Raw genomic sequence first — 17,250 nt, 5'->3', positions numbered from 1 at the left:
CCTCCAGAGGAAGATTCTGGGTGCTGGGCATAGAGATGGGAGGTTTCGGTTTCTGGCAACTACACCACCACCATCTGGTGCTTTCTCATTACACCTAGCTTCTTAAAACCAAGGACAACTGGGAAAGTCCTAATGTGACATTGCTCTTCCCATCCCCCCCTCCCAGAGTGGGTAAATCCATTCTTTGTTCCGCACAGTGGACAAAACAAAATAGGACACAGAAAACAGGTGGTTTTTAAGGAACATCCAATGTTTGGGACAACTAAAGTGAGAGGGTTAGGAGTGCTTGTTTCAAGGTAACAGGCCCTGAGTGTCTGATTTCTCATCCTCGTGCCACCATTGGTCTCATTACGGGATGCCCTCCCGCCGAGGGACCAGAGGAATGTTTTCCACGCTTACCCTCCATGTATGCTGGCTTCCAGCTGTATTTTCAACAGAAGGTTTTTGGTTGTGCAATAAGCATCTTAGGATGTAGAAACAGGTCAGGCAGCAGGTAAGGTCAGCTTAAGGTCACTTAAACTGGTTGCAGGCAACTTCTGGGCTGTTTGGTCCACACCGGAGCTCCAGCTATCAAAATAAAGAAATAAATAAAAGTTTTTAAAACTTTTATGAAAAAAAAAACAAAACTAGAGTGGGGCTGGCTTTGATATACTCATTTACCCCACTGCCAATACCCCAGATCCATAACCAAGACTTGTTGCTTTAGTTCCCTAAATGGCCCTAACATCTGTCTTCTCTCCATCCTCCCTATTACCACCTACTCCCAGATGCCACCATCCTACCTGGACTCCAGTAAGATCCTCCCAGCCAGTGGCTCCACATCCTCTCTGCCCCTTTCCGACCCATTGTTTTCATGGCAGCCTAAAGATCTTTTGAAAACACAAAGCTGCTCATGGGCCTCCCCCTCCCCCAATATAATGCCTTTCCACTGTACTTAATCTAAGACTTCAGTCCTTACATGGCCTGCAAGACCCTTTATGGTTGATTCTCTTTCTCTCTTTCTTCTTATTGCTTCATTCACGGAGGCCATCTTGTGGTGCACGCTCCACCCTTCCCCTCATCGCCCCCACTCCAGCGTGCATCTGCTGACTTCCAACTACCAGCTTGCTCTTTTTGCCTGAGTGCCTCCTCTGGTCTCTGAAACTGCTTGCCTGCCTGTCTTCCACCCCCAGCAGCCCTCAGACAATGGCTGATGACAGCAGGGGTGTAAATGCCCAGGATCCTCACCTGGGTGGATCATTCTGAGGTGTGTGTGCCCCCAGTGTGTCCCAACAGGATTAAACCCATTGGCCACAGTGACCCCCAGCTTGAGAGTTGTGATGATTAATTTCATGTGTCTACAATGGCCGGCTGGTGGTACCCAGTTATTCAATTAACTATCAATCAAAGTGTGGCTGTGAAGGTATTTGGTAGATGTGATTAACAGTTGACTTTATTTTTTAAGATTTTATTTATTTATTTATTTGAGAGAGAGAACACAAGTGGGGGTAGGAGCAGAGGGAGAAGCAGACTCCCCACTGAGCAGGGAGCCCAACCCGGGGCTCGATCCCAGGACCAGGGATCATGACCTGAGTCGAAGGCAGACACTTAACTGACTGAGCCACCCAGGTGCCCCAATCAGTTGACTTTAAGGAAGGGAGGTTATTCTCGATAATTTGGATGGGCTTCAACCAGTTGAAGGTCTAAAATGCAAAAACTGAGGTTTCCCAAAGAAGAAATTCTGCCTCAAGACTGCAGGAGTCAGGGCGCCTGGGTGGCTCAGTCATTAAGCGTCTGCCTTCAGCTCAGGTCATGATCCCAGCATCCTAGGATTGAGCCCTGCATCAGGCTCCCTGCTCAGCCGGAAGGCTGCTTCTCCCTCCCCCACTCCCCTTGCTTGTGTTCCCTCTCTCGCTGTGTCTCTCTCTGTCAAATAAATAAATAAACTCTTTAAAAAAAAAAAAAAAGAAGACTGCAGGAGTCTCCAGCCTGCCAGCCCACCCTAGAGTTAGGACTTGCTAGCCCCATATTCGTGTGAGTTAATTTCTTCACATGAATATCTTTATGTCTATATCCATCTCCTCTATCTATCTATCATCTGTCATCTATCTGTCTCCTGTGGGTTTTATTTCTCTGGAGAATACTAACCGCTACAAGAGTTTACCCTTGATTGGCTGCCTTCCCGTCTCTGTCTCATTTCCCCCTTCCCCTTGTCCTCCAACTCCCAAATAAACTACTTGCACCTGAATCCTCTTCCCAGGGTCTGCTTCTGAGGGCAATCACTCTAAGAACCTTCTTCAGTTTCCTGAAGGTGCCATGCAGGGTGACCAAATCATCCGGTTTGGCCACGGTTTTCCCAGTATTACTTATGAGGGTCCTGTGTCCCAGGAACTACCTTTCCTCCCCCACCTGCACCCCCCATCCCTGGGGAACTAGAATGCTTTCCCCAGAACTGTCCCACTCTCCAAACTGAAAATCTGGTGCCCACAACCACCCCCACCCACCCACTCAGCCTCAGACCAGCAGGACGGCTGGTCACCCCACGCCCTGGCTCCCGTTGTGATGCCTTTGCACATGCTGTTCCCTCAGCCTGAAAAAACCTCCTCCACGTCTCTGGTTCATTTCTCCCGATCATCCTTTCAGACCTCCCTCACATGTCATCTCCCCAAGGAGACCTTCTCTGATGGCCACCCAGGCCAAATCTCCCTGTGGAGCTGCTCTGAGCACCATGAACTCCCTCGCAGGATTTCCTCGTGGCATCATTTCACACTTGCAGACAAAGCACTATCTTATCCCCATCGGTCTCATGCACTAGAGCGTGCACTCCCTTGGAGGAAGCTTTCACATGAGGGACAGTCCGCTGTGGCCACAAGAGGGAACACAGGAGAGGCTCGGGAAAACAGATTTTATTCTATCACGAGTCCTGGAAAGAGCGGGCATGCCATGCCTCGCCAAGGCTAAATGGGAAAGCCTCAGCATGGTCAGGAGAAAGGCAAGTCTGGCCAGGATTGGCTAGTTTGAATAATTTCAGCGGGCTCTTAACTATAGGCTTGATTCCTAGTTGCACGGTATCTGGCCCTGTGGTGATTAAGGCCGAGGAATACTGCTTCCTGGGTTATGTGGGCCAGATAGATCAGATATGGCTTTGGATTCATTAGTTTGCATCTCAAAGGCATGCTATGGGCTGAGCCCTTTGCTATCTCTAAGAATTGTCTAGCTCCAAGAAGGGCAGTTTATGCCCAGCCAGAAAGACTTTTAAAATATCAATGAATCATGGAACACTACATCAAAAACTAATGATGTAATGTATGGTGATTAACATAACATAAAAAGATATCAAACCATCATAATATACAAAAAATAAAAAATATAAATAATACAAAGCTGTATTGGGGGTTACTCTTCATTGATTCCTGGCCCTTGGTAGGAATGCAAAAAATATGTGTTGAATGAATTAATTTCCAGGACAGTAAAAGGTCTAATCCATGTAACTTCCTTCCCGTCGCTCTCCTGTGGAGGGTGTTGATGATTTGGGTGGAGAAATGGAATCAGAAATAAATACATGGGAAAGACCTCAGAAGGCAGAGGGGAGAGAGTCCAGGAGGACAATTTTTTCAAAAATTTTTGCTGTTATACAGGTGATATTTCAGATAAACAAAAGAGAGAAATTAATCTGAACAAGAGAGAGAAAATAGACTGAAAAAAAAAAAACAAACTGGGCAGAGCTCCAACAATTAACACCAATTCTACATAATCTCTTCCGAAAAGTAAAAGAGGAGGGAATGCTTCCTGATTTATTCTATGAAGCTAGTATTACCCTGATACCAAAACCAGAGAGAAACAGCACAATGAAAGAAAACTTCAGACTCATATCCCTCATGAATATAGATGCAAAAAGACTTCAACAATATATGAAAATAGGTATACACTATGAACAAATGGGGCTTGTTCCAGAGATGCAGCACTGGTTCAATATTCAAAAATCCATGTAATCTACCATATAAACAGGTTAAAGAAGGAAAAATCACATGATTTGTGGAATTGATGCAGAAAATGCATTTGCAAAATTCAACACCCATTCGTGATAAAAAAAAAAAATCTCAGAAAACTAGGATTACAGGGGAAATTTCTTAGCTTGATAAAAGACATCTATAAAAACCTACATCTCTCATTAAACTTAATGGTGAAAGGCTGAATGCTTTCCCCCTGAGACCAGGCAAAGAAGTCAGAATTACCACTGTTGTTCAACATAGTAAGTTCTAGACAGTGCAATAAGGCAAGAAAAGGAAATAGATCTCTAAGGGTAACGCAAGGGAATCTTATGGTGATGGAAATGTTCTTTATCTTGGTGGTATCAATGTCAATATCCTAGTTGAGATATTGTAATATAATTTTGCAAGATATTACCATCAGGGGAAGCCAGGGTTTCTCTGTATTACTTATTACAACTACATGTGAATCTACAATGATCTCCAAGATAAAATTTTAATTTAACTTAAAAAAAAAAATACTAGTACCTGGGTCCTAGCTCAGACCAGTGGAATTAGAATCTCTGGCTATGGGTCCTAGGCACTGATTTTTTTTTTAAGTTTCTCAGGTGATTCTAATATATAGCCAGGACTGAGAGCCACTAATTTAATGACACATGATCAATATTTTTCCAGGTCAGAAACTTCTACCCCATAATTTTTACTGGTGGCATTGCATTTCAGCATGTACCAGAGTCCATTTAAACAATACCCTACTATTTGACAAATAGGTTGTTTCCAATGATTTGCTATTATAGATAAATATCCTTCTAGATTAATGTTTGGACACACCTATCATTTCCTTTACTAGAACATGAATATGTTTAAGGCTTTCCTTCTATCTCGTAAATTGCCACCCAGAAAGGTTGAACAATCCCACCGGTTTATGTGTATAATTTTCCCCAAATACTTGACAATAGGTGGCATCATTCTTAAAATCTGTGCTAGATGAAAAATGTCTCTTTGATGCTTTAATTTACACTTTTGAGGTGGATTTTTTTTTCATGTGTTTATTGTCTACTTGTATTTATTTCTTTGTGAATTACCAGTTCACATACTTTCCCCACTTTTTTTTCAGGGTATACCTCTTCTCCTATTTATAAGAGCTCTTACAAAGAGTAATGGGAAGATATTAACCCTTTTCAGTCACTCATGCTGCAAGTATTCCCCCCAGTTTTTCAATAGTCAATTGTAATAGTGGTACTTTTTCCTGGGAGGACGTTTGCAATTTTTCTGTAAACAAATCTATCAGTATTTCCCACAAACGTCTACATGCAAATTTTTAATGGCTTCCTAGCAAAAATGTACAGGAAATCTTTTTTTAACTAAGAAATTTTATTGAGAAGGATCAAGATTTTTTTTTTTTAAGTAGGCTCTATGCCCAACGTGGGGCTTGAACTCACAAAGCTAAGATCAAGCGTGGCATGCTCTACTGACTGAGCCAGTGCGCCCCTGAGAAGGATCAAATAATGCTTGATGGAGAAACAGTCCATCTTGCTGAATAGGAACACAAGAATTGTCAAAATATCCACACTGTACAAAGATATGCCAAACAAAACTCCAAAAGAATTCTTATTTCGGAGCAGTAAGGATGCAGATTTGACCAAGAATCCAAAGTTCATCTGGAAGACCAAAAAGATAAGCATGGACTAGAACAGTCCGAAAAACAAAAGTTGTGAAAGGGGCTTTGCCCTTTAGTAAAAACCTAATATTAATGACAATAATTAAATTGTGCAGCATTAGCATAGAAATAAAAGTCAGCATAACAGAGCAGATGGCCCAGAAACAGACACAAGTAGATTTAAGGATTTATTCTACGATCGAGTTGATGTGAAGAATCAGAGGACAAGAATATGGGGTATATATGCCATGGCATCTTACTCAGCCACAAGAAAGAAGGAAACCTGATCTAAGTTCCCAAGGCCAGTAACTGGGGCAGCAGTCTTGCCCCAGAGTCTGTCCTTCCTACCACAGGAGGTGGTGTTGAGCCTGGCAGGTCTGTGGTCATCCGGGGGGGAGCACATCTGGGCCACTGCTGTTGGCCAGGCTGCGAAGCCTGGGAGAACTATGGGACGGCAAAGCTCCATGGCAGGCTGGCCCTGGAAGGTTTGTGAGGTCCACTTATTAAACCCTTATGGCACATGAGGCATGGGTGCAAGGTGCCTTCTGGACATGACCTCGTTCCATGTTCACACCTCACGGTGACCCTCTGAGGAAGATTCTGTTAGCACCCACATTTGCCAGAGGAGGTAGAAGTTGAAGTTGAGGTTCAGAGGGATTAAGGCACTTGTCCAGAGTCTCACAGTAGGAAAGCGGTGGAACCAGGATAATTGTCCAGATCAGTTCTGCTAGAGCCCAAGTTTTCACACTGTTGTGGTCTTTTGTGTTTTTCCTTATCTTCCACCCCTGGTAAACATTTTCTGATCGTTGTGGACTTATTGTGCTTGGTAGGTTCTCTTGCATGAACTTTCTCCCCTTCTACGTTTACCCACGTCCTCAGGGTGATTTTACATGGAGCCATAAGTGGAATCATGTTGTGCATTTTTAGTGCAGTCTTTTCTATTCTTACTTTCTTAGTGCTCCCACCCTCTCTCATTCTCCTCTTCCCTCAGGTCCCTCCCTGGTAACCTATAAAAATCAGCTGTGTGGCCTTCTACAGTTTTCTTCATTCTTATAGAATCCCTCTCTTTTCACATACGTGTGCACACATGCGGACACCACTCTCTCCCCACCACCCTGTTTCCAACACTACCTCTACTTCCCTCATTCTGACTCCCTCAACTTCCACTTATAAGGACTCTTGTGCTTACATTGATCCCCTCCACATAATCCAAGATAATCTCTCAAGTCAAGGTCCTTAACTGAATTGCATCTCTAAAGTCCTTTTTGCCGTGTAAGGTAACAGAGTCTAGGAATTAGGATGTGGACATCTTGGGGAGGGGGAGCCCTTATTCAGCCCACCACAAAGAATAAACCAGTAAAAGATAACCCCCCTCTCCCCAACTCCCAGGTCTCTAATCCCCTACCCCTGTCCTATTTTCAGTTTTCTGGTATGTTCTTCTTCTTCTTCTTCTTTTTTTTTTTTAAAGATTTTATTTATTTATTTGACAGAGAGAGAGATAGCTAGAGCAGGAACACAAGCAGGGGGAGTGAGAGAGGGAGAGGCAGGCTTCCTGCTGAGCAGGGAGCCCGATGTGGGACTCGATCCCAGGACCCCAGGATCATGACCTGAGCCGAAGGCAGACACTTAACGACTGAGCCACCCAGGCACCCTGGTATGTTCTTCTGAAGACGTCTTATGCAAATTCTAATGTACTTTACCCATTTTATTGTTTCACAAGACTCAAGAGGAAATCCAGTCCAGCAGAAAGGGATGTGACATCCACAAGGCAGACAGCAGGCGTGAGAAAAGCAGGCCGCATCAGAGATCCTGACAGGGGGGCGGAGGCCCAGGCCTGGGAACGGTGGCAATATGGGGAATTCCAGGAGGTGGAGCAGCTTCAGGGACTGTGTCACCTGGGAGCCCCAGCTACAGGACTGGTTCAGAGGCAGGTCCGGGGTGTCAGGAGAGGAGCCTGGCAAGATGCAGGAGGAATCCCAGTCCTGGGCAAGTGACCAAAACAGGCATTCAGGAACAGAGAACTCAACAACCATAAAGCAATTCCACAAATATTTATTTAATGGCTGCAACAAGCCAGGTGTGGAGCTGAATGGCAGCTTACACCAAGGACTAGACAGGCATGGGCCATCTCTGTCTTCCCACAGCTCCTGGTCAGGTGAGGAGACAGCCAGGTGAGAAGCTGTTGCCATTCACTCTGCTAAGTGTTGTGGTGGGAGGTAAAGAATTCTATGGGAGAATGGGGGTGGGGAGGCAAGAGCAATTCATCCAACTGCATTTATCAGGGTAGTAGGCTCACTGTGATAATAAACAACCTCTGAGTCTCAGTGACTCAATGTGATCAAGTTTATTTCTCACTCACATTACAATTAAGTGCTGGTTGGGGAGAGGGCAGGCGGGGCTATACTCCACACAGTCATTCAGGGATCCAGGCTCCTTTTATCCAAGGCCACTGCCCTCCCGTGGGGTATCAGAGTTCTCCATGGGGTCCCCTGCATCCACCTGGCAGAGGAGGAAAAGAGAGACTGAAGAGGGGAGGGTGACCTAAGAGGTTTTTACTGATTAGGATTTGAACAGGTGTTCAAGCCATGGCCAAGAGTCACATGGCCTCATCATCAGCACAGGAGCCTGGGAGATATAGTCCAGCTATGAGCCCAAGAAGTAAAAACACCCCAGCTGAGGGAACACATAGCATTCTGTGCTGTACCAGACTTGGGAAGATGGGGAAAACTTCCTGGAGGGCTGGTTTTTAAGCTGATACCTGGTGGGATGTTACATAAGAGCTACCAGATGAAGGGAAGAAATGGAGGAGATGAAGGAGAAACTGAGAAGGGCTGTGTTGCAGACAAGTATCACTGTCAGCAAGAATGCAGAGCCTGGCTGGCTCAGTCAGAGGAGCATGCAACTCTTGATCTCAGGGTCATGAGTTCGAGCCCCACATTGGATGTAGAAATTATTAAAGTAAATAAATAAATAAACTTTTAAAAGGAAGGAAGGAAGGAAGGAAGAAAAGCATAATTCTTGTCTTCCTTTAAGAATGCATAGCATTGATAATCATGGCAGGTTGAGGGAAAGAAAGTTCTGCTTGTCTAGAGGGCAGAAGGTAAGCCATGGTGGGGCTGGACCAGGCAGGTCATCATAAGTAGGGTTAAGGAATTTATCCCAAGAGGGGCGCCTGGGTGGCTTGGTCAGTTAAGTGGCTGCCTTCGGCTCAGGTCATGATCCCAGGGCCCTGGGATCGAGCCCCACATTGGGCTCCCTGCTCAGTGGAGAGCCTGCTTCTCCCTCTCCCTCTGCCTGCCTGCCACTCCCCTTGCTTGTGCTCTCTATCTCTCTGTGTCAAATAAATAAATAAAATCTTAAAAAAAAAAAAAAAGGAATTTATCCCAAGAGTAATCAAAGTCATGGAAGGTTTTTCAACTGAGGATCAAGTTGGCATTCTAGAAAAATCCCTCCGGCTTCTGTGTGGAGAAGAGATTGGAAGGGGAAAAGATACCAGAAAAGATACCAGAAGAGCAGCGATCTGAGAAAAGATGGTAATATGAGCTACAGGAGTGGCTGTAGAAAGAAGTAGACGGTTCCAGATAGAAGGAAGTGGGATTGCTAGAATTCGTGACGGATTAGATGTGCAACTAAGCAGAAAACAGGAATTGAGGACAGGGCTGGGTTTTCCATCTTGGACAAGTGAATGGTTGGTGATTCCATGATTCCATTTGCCCAAGAAGGGCAACCCTGGCTGTTTGGAGGGTTTTTAAATGTTGGACTTGTTGAATTTTGGTGCCTAGGGGACATGCAGAGATGGATCCCCTGCAGGCAATTATCATTGGGTCTTCAGACCCAATGGAAGAAAATGAGCACATTGCATCATGAAAATCAAGAACAGAAATAATTTCACGAAGGTGCGAGTCATCCACAGGATAAAGTAAAGGAAGAGCTGAAAACCATCCGTCCACCAGGGAATTCAGTGACATTCATGACAGCCGGACTGTAGAGGACTGATGAGAAGGAGGGGAGCGGGCGGCAGATGCGTGGGCAGCTCAATCGACACCTTTCCTTGATTATCATGGCACTTTGTAAGTGCTTTGGAACTTAAACACCATCCTGGGGAAAAGAGTGGTGAACCCCAAATTCATTAAGTTAACAAATATTTATTAAGCACTTACTATGTGACAGGCAAGCACCTGCTGGGGTTTAGGCAGATGGGACTACAGCAGTGTCCCCAACATCCCCAGATCCCCATCCTATTGAACGTGCATTCTAATGGGGCAGTACTCCTAAAATCTGTTTCTATTCAAAACACTTCTGACACCAAATGCATGGGAGTTTTTTTCCCCACGTAAACCCATTTTCTGAGTCTCTGGACTCCCACTGTCTGTCCTATCATTTAATTCAATTTGGGCACTAGCTACCTGGAATTAGCGCAGACCCCACAGGTTAAGGACTCAGCCCCACAAGACTGCCCCACTTCAGACGCCAGTCATAAGGGATGGGTGCCCACGGTGCGCACATTTCTGTCCAACTTGGCTACAAAGTTGGGGATTCCTACAACCACCTGTCAGATTTGATAATGTCCTGGAACGGCTCACAAAACTCAGGGAAACATTTTATTTCCATTTACTGTTTTTTTTATAAAGGATACAACTCTGAAACAGATGAATGGAAGAAAAGCATAGGGCAGGGCATTGGGGGAGAACACTCGGAGCTCCCATGTCCTCTCAGAATGTGCCACCCCCACCCCAGCATCTCTGTGTGTTCACCAGCCTGGAAGCTCTCCAAACCCCATCGTTTGGGGGATTTTATGGTCGTCCCATTATTTAGGCATGATTGATTAAATCATTGGCCGTTGGAGATTAACTCAATCCCCAGCCCCTATCTCCTCCCAGCAGGTGGAGGGAGGGATTAGGGCAGAAAGTTCCAATCCTCTAACCTCAGCATTGGCTTCCCCTGGTAACCAGCCCCGTTTGAAGCTCTCTAGGAGCCTACCAAAAGTCACCTCATTAGCATAAACTCAGGTCTGGCTGGAAAAGGCTAATTATGAATAAGAAAAAAAACCACTCCTCTCACCCCATCACGCTTGAAATTCCAGTGATGGAGAAGACATAGGAGCAGGGTTGGGAAGAAAATTCTGGTGTTCAGTTTTGGGTGATTATTCATTTGGAGATGCTTACTAAACATCCATGTGAGATTGTCAAGAAGACAGAGAAATGTGTGCCATTTATTTGGGAGTCTTCAGCATATAGCTCATCTTTAGACTTGGAATTGGATGATATTAAGTTTCTGCTTCCTGGAAGAAGCAGCCAGAAAAAGAAATTACATTGTTATAGAAAGATAAACAATCTTACCTGTTTCCCATCCAAGTTTGTGGGATGAAGTTAGTAACTTCTCCATTAGAATGGGTTGCAGCTCTTTAAACCCATCCAGGCATGACGGATCTGGAGCCAGGCAGGGTTGGGCTTGCTGGGAGGGTGGAGGAAGGCTGCAGAGCTTCCAGCTCTCCCCAGGCCTTCTGCATAGAACCTGGAAATCAACAGCCCCCTTTGTGTCTTCAATAACTATTTGTCTGTCATGCCTGCTAGCATTGTTTTCGCCCTGCTGAGACTTGTCAGTTGAAAACCCAGAAGGAATGCATCTGGCTGTTAGAGGAGCAAAACATTGCCAAACTAAGGGACACAGTATTTAGAACAAAAGTTTTCCATCACTGGGGGTCATGCGTAATGAACCACATCATCAACAAATAATACTAACAACTAATAATTAAGCCCTTCCTGTGTGCCAAGCACTCTGCTAAGAGCTTTGTGTTCATCATCTCATTCTAACATTAAACTTGTAAAGTATTATCATCATCCCCAGTTTTACATGTATAAATGAGCACAGAGAGGTTAAGTGATTTGCATGAGGTCACACAGCAAGTAAATCAAGAAGGAGGCAAACTCAATTGTGTCTGACTCCAAAGCCCTGTGCTTTGGAGGAATAAAAACAGGAAATGTCAGAAGCCTCCCATTCCACCACTCTGTACTCAGTGGCTAGAGAAGCTGTGCAGGTCTGGGTTCCCCAACACCAGCCTCCTCACCGGCCGTTATTCCAGTGATTGGCACATCATTGGTGTCCAGAGCTTGCTGAATGAATTAATGATTGAATGAACAAGCACACAAAAGAATGATTAGCACCACCACATTGCATCATGCTTAGCAATTAGCAAGCTTATCTCTCCAGCTAGGCTGTGAGCTACTGGAGAGGAGAGTCACATTTGTACATATTCTAACAAACTGAGTCAAACATACTGGGTGGAGTTTATATACAGGTTAAAGGGCCTGGGCTCTGAAGGCCGCTCACTCAGGTTCCAACCATGCTCCCTCTTCTATACTAGCTGTGAGACCTTGAGCAAGTTATTCAACCTCTCTGTGCTTTTACTTCCTCCTCTTGAAAATGAGGAGATTAGTAATACCTATACCTTAAAGATATTTATCAAGATTAAACAAGACCTCGGTAATAGTAAGGTGCTCGATAAACACAGCTGTGTGTCTACAGGGCCAGACAGAAAGAAGTCCCTGGTTGTCTCTGGTGGGGTCAGGTATAGTTTGAACCCTGTAGCCTAGAATAGGAATAAGTAGCATTTTTGAAGGTGTATTATGTTCCAGGGACTGAGCTAAGCACCTTATACGCAGCATTGCACTTAATCCTGACAACAAGAATACAAGATGGGTACTACCATTATCCTATATTCCTGATAAGGAAGACGGAGGCTGAGAGAGATTAAATAACTTGCCAAGAGTCACAAAGCAAGTAAATGCAGATAAAGGAATCGGTATGTGCTCCATGAGGTTAGGAGCCAAGTCTATGGTATCAGAAAAACAGAAACGATTCTAGGGCTTTCAACCAGAGGTAAGTTCACACACGCAACGGATTACACAGATGAGCCAACAGCTGAAAAGCCGAGTAGGGGATGGTGGCTGCCTTCACAGCCGGGGCATGGGGAGCAGGTGGTGTCCCTCTCTGGGGCCATCGAGGAGGAGCTAGAACCACAGCAGGGGCTGCCAGGTGAGCAGCTAAGCCACAGAGGAGACTCAGCCTCTGCTGCAAAGCGCTCCCCGAAGTTGGGAAGAGGGAAATGTCCTAGCTCCTCCCTCTGTCCCACTATCCCATCCCCTGCCAGTCCCTCTTTTTGCCTCAACTTAGCAGGAAGTCAGCTGGCCATGTCATTTGCAAAAGATGGGGGAATGGATCCAAGATCAGACGGGCCAATGACCCGCATACTGTCTTGTTTGCCATTGGAACTGCAACGCCTCACATGGTGGTCGGCACATAGGAGACGCTTCCTAAATATGAAGGAAAGACAGAAGGAAGCAGGGAAGCAGGCTGTTCTGAAGCCGGAGGAAGCAACCTCACATGCCTACAGAATCCAGGCAGCTTACATAAAGGCATGGTGCAAACTGGTTATGGGGAGTGGTGAGGACTGTGTCAAACTGGGAGACCATGCACACCCTTTCTAAATGGGGCAGCCCTACGAGGCTGCAGCCAATCTCTGCCAAGCTGGAATGCAGATTCAATGTTGCCACATCAGCTGACTTTGCAGGAAAAACTGAAAATCCTCACCGGCCAGTTAAATCTACCACTTTTTAAATGTTGGCAAGGAAACCAAATCCAGGTGAGCCTGGGGCATCTTGTTGGGCCAGAAAGCAAAGGGGAGCTTATCAAAGACTATTTAGGGTCATGGTCAAGTCAAGAGGACACAGGGCCAGCCTGCCAGGGCTCCCACTTGATTGAATTGGGTCATTTTTAAGGGTCAAAAGGTAAGAATGAATGAGTGATCCTAGAATGGATCCTGGAACAGAAAAAGGACATTAGTGGAAAAACCAAAGCCTAAATAAAACTCTGGTGTTAAGATAATAGTAATGTATCAGGGCACCTTGCTGGCTCAGTCGATAGAGCATGTGCCTCTCGGGGTTGTAAGTTCGAGCCCAATGTTGGGAGTAGAGATTACTAAAAAAAAAATTTTGGGGGGGCACCTGGGTGGCTCAGTTGGTTAAGCGACTGCCTTCAGCTCAGGTCATGATCCTGGAGTCCCAGGATCGAGTCCTACATCGGGCTCCCCGCTTGGCAGGGAGTCTGCTTCTCCCTCTGACCCTTCCCCCTCTCATGCTCTCTCTCTCTCATCCTCTCTCTCAAATAAATAAATAAAATATTTTTTAAAAAATAAAATAAAATCTTTTTTAAAAAAGATAATAGTAACATATTAATATTGATTTCTCAGTTTTTTTCAAAGGAACCATGGTAACATAAGATGTTATTGTTAGGGTACCTGGATAAGAGCATAAGATAGTAATCTTTGCGACTTTTCTATAAATCTAAAATTATTCCAGAACTCAAAGATTATTTAAAAAATAATGAATGCAACTGAATGAAACACCTTAATAGTCTTTTCAAAGATCACTGAGTTCAAAATGATAGAGAGAGAGAACAAGAAAGAATTTGTCACATTGGAGGTGGCTATTGGATCAAATCCTTACTCTAAAAAACAGTAATTAAAAAGAAAGAATTCGGTGCCTGGTGGCTCAGTTGGTTAAGCGACTGCCTTCGGCTCAGGTCATGATCCTGGAGTCCTGGGATCAAGTCCCGCATCGGGCTCCCTGCTCGGCAGGGGGTCTGCTTCTCCCTCTGATCCTCTTCCCTCTCATGCTCTCTGTCTCTCATTCTCTCTCTCTCAAATAAATAAATAAAATCTTTAAAAAAAATTTTTTTAAAAAGAAATAATTTTTTTTTTTAAGTAGGCCCACACCCAACATGGGGCTTGAACTCACAGCCCTGAGATCAAGACCTGAGATCAAGAGTTGGAAGCTCCACTGACCGAGCCACCCAGGTGCCCCTAAAGGGAAAGACTTTATTCTGCCCTAGTCAATGAGTGTAGGAAGCTCATCTTGACAGAACAATGCCCCCTCATAAGTGATGAATGAAGAATAGCACTAGAATTTTACAACCCTGGATAAAATAATTGACTCAGGCAACATCATCATTGGATGCTGAAACCATGAGGTGAAAGGTTCAAGGAAGGCTAAATAGTCACGTGGTGCCAAATCCTCGGCCCACAGAGCCCCTACTGGTTACAAGTGAAGAAATAACTCTACAGGACGCCTGGGTGGCTCAGTCGGTTAAGCGTCTGCCTTCGGCTCAGGTCATGATCCCAGGGTCCTGGGATCGAGTCCCACATCGGGCTCCCTGCTCCGTGGGGAGCCTGCTTCTCCCTCTGCCTCTGTCTCTCTCTCTGTCTCTCATGAATAAATAAATAAAATCTTAAAAAAAAAAAAAGAAAGAACTCTACAATGCAGGGCTCGGCTTTTCACCGCCCGAACCCAGTAAACAATCTTAGCTTCGCTAATGAGACAGCCAGTGACTTTGAGCCTTCTAGCGTGATGCAACAGGACACTCACAGCACCACCTAGGAAGAATTCTTGCCAAAAATATCTGGCCAAAATCTGATCAGACCTTTAGATCTAGCTTCTAGTGTACTGGAAATACAGGAGCAAGAGGGTCAAGTTAAGTATCGCAAGAAAGCAATCAGACAAAGCCAAGAAGGGAGGGCATTCTACCAGTAAGACAATGGACTTCGTTTCTCCAACCAGTCAATGACCTGGAAAAAAGGGAGGAGGAGAGAGAGAAGAGGCGATTGATTCTAGGCTTAAAGAGACTTATGAGATACGAGCAAACACAATTTGTGGACCTTGACTGGGTCCTGGTTTGAATCAAGTGTAAAAGACATTTGGGGTAAATGTGGATATGGAGGGATTCGATGAGAGCACAGATTTGGGGTTTGTTTTGTTAGGTGTTACAATGGTATCGTGGCTCAATAAAGAAGGGTCTGATTTTTTTTTTAAAGGATGCATATTGAAATATTTAGGGATGAAATTAATGGAATGTTGACTATAAATACTTTAAAATACTTCAGCCAAAAAAGAAAAAGGAGATAAAGCCAATATGGCAAAATGTTCACAATCGTTTTATCTAAGGGATGTATATGGATGTTCATTATACGATTCTCTCTACTTTTCTGTATGTTTGAAATTATTCATAATAAAGAAAAAAGACAAGTGCAGGCTGAACAAGTATTCATTTATCTCACAAATATTTATTGAGCACCTACTATGTACCAGGCACTGATCTAGGCATTGGGGCTATAGTGATTGAAAATTTTTTAAGTCCTTGCCTGCCTTCCTGGAATTACATCCAGTTGGAGAAAGACAAGAAACCAAGCAGGTGAACTATAACGTATGTCAAAGTATAATGTATGACAAGCTCTACAGAGAAAAACAAGGGCAAGAAAATAAGGACAAGAAGAACATTGATATTGGGTAGATATTGTTATTTTATGCGGGATAATCTAGGAAGCCCTCTCTGAGGGGTTGACATCTGAGCAGAGACCTAAAAGAAGTGAGAAAAACAGCCACTGGGATACCTGGTAGAGGAGCAAAGGTTTAAAAGTTGTAGGAATAGCAAGTGCAAAGGCCCTGAGGTAGGAGCATGCTTTGGGGTATTTAGGAAGCAATAAGGAGGCCAATGAGGGTCACATGGAATGACAAGAAGGGGAATGCTAGTAGATGAGCTCAGAGAAGTAGTGAAGAGGAAGGAGGATCAGAAATAATGGGGAAACTTACAGGCCATTCTAGCTCTTACTCTGAGTGAGATGGAAAACATTAAAGGAGGGACATGATGGGACTTAGCGGTTTTATTATTATTTTTTATGGAATACCCAAACATATAAAAGTAGAGAGAATAGTATATGAACACTCACATACCCATCACACAGTTTCATCACTGATACATGCTGAGTCATCCATATCTTCCTCTCCACCCGAACAGATTATTTTGAAGTAAATCCCAGACATCTTTTCATTTCACCTATACATATATTTATATATATCTTTAAAACATAAGGCTCTTTTTAGAAAACCCACAACAAAACCATCATCACACTTAAAAAAATGAACAATAAGTCCTGAATATTGTAAACTATTTATGCTCAATTGTCCCAACTGTCTTATCAATAATTTTCATAGAGTTTATATGAATCAGCATCCAAATAAGAATAAAGAATCACAATTGTTAAAAGAGCTCTTGAATCTATTTTACTCTCTAGGATTCTCCTTTTTTTCTTCCACTTTTATTGAGACACAACTGGCATATGGCACTGTGTAAGTTTAAAGTGTACAGCATAGAAATAAGTCAATCAGAGAAAGACATGTATCGTATGACCTCACTGATATGAGGAATTCTTAATCTCAGTAAACAAACTGAGGGTTGCTGGAGTGGGGGGGGTGAGAGAGATGGGGTGGCTGGGTGATAGACACTGCGGAGGGTATGTGCTATGGTGAGCGCTGTGAAGTGTGCAAGACTGTTGAATCACAGACCTGTACCTCTGAAACAAATAATGCAATATATGTTAAGAAAAAAAAAGGAGATAGCAGGAGGAGAAGGATGAAGGTGGGGAAATTGGAGGGGGAGACGAACCATGAGAGACGATGGACTCTGAAAAACAAACTGAGGGTTCTAGAGGGGAGCGAGGTGGGAGGATGGGTTAGCCTGGTGATGGGTATTAAAGAGAGCACGCTCTGCATGGAGCACTGGGTGTTATGC

The sequence above is a fragment of the Mirounga leonina genome, unplaced genomic scaffold (genome assembly GCF_011800145.1).
Source record: "Mirounga leonina isolate KUSES-001 unplaced genomic scaffold, KU_Mleo_1.0 Mir_448, whole genome shotgun sequence".
NCBI lineage: Eukaryota > Metazoa > Chordata > Mammalia > Carnivora > Phocidae > Mirounga > Mirounga leonina.
Note: the sequence above shows the minus strand (reverse complement) of the source record.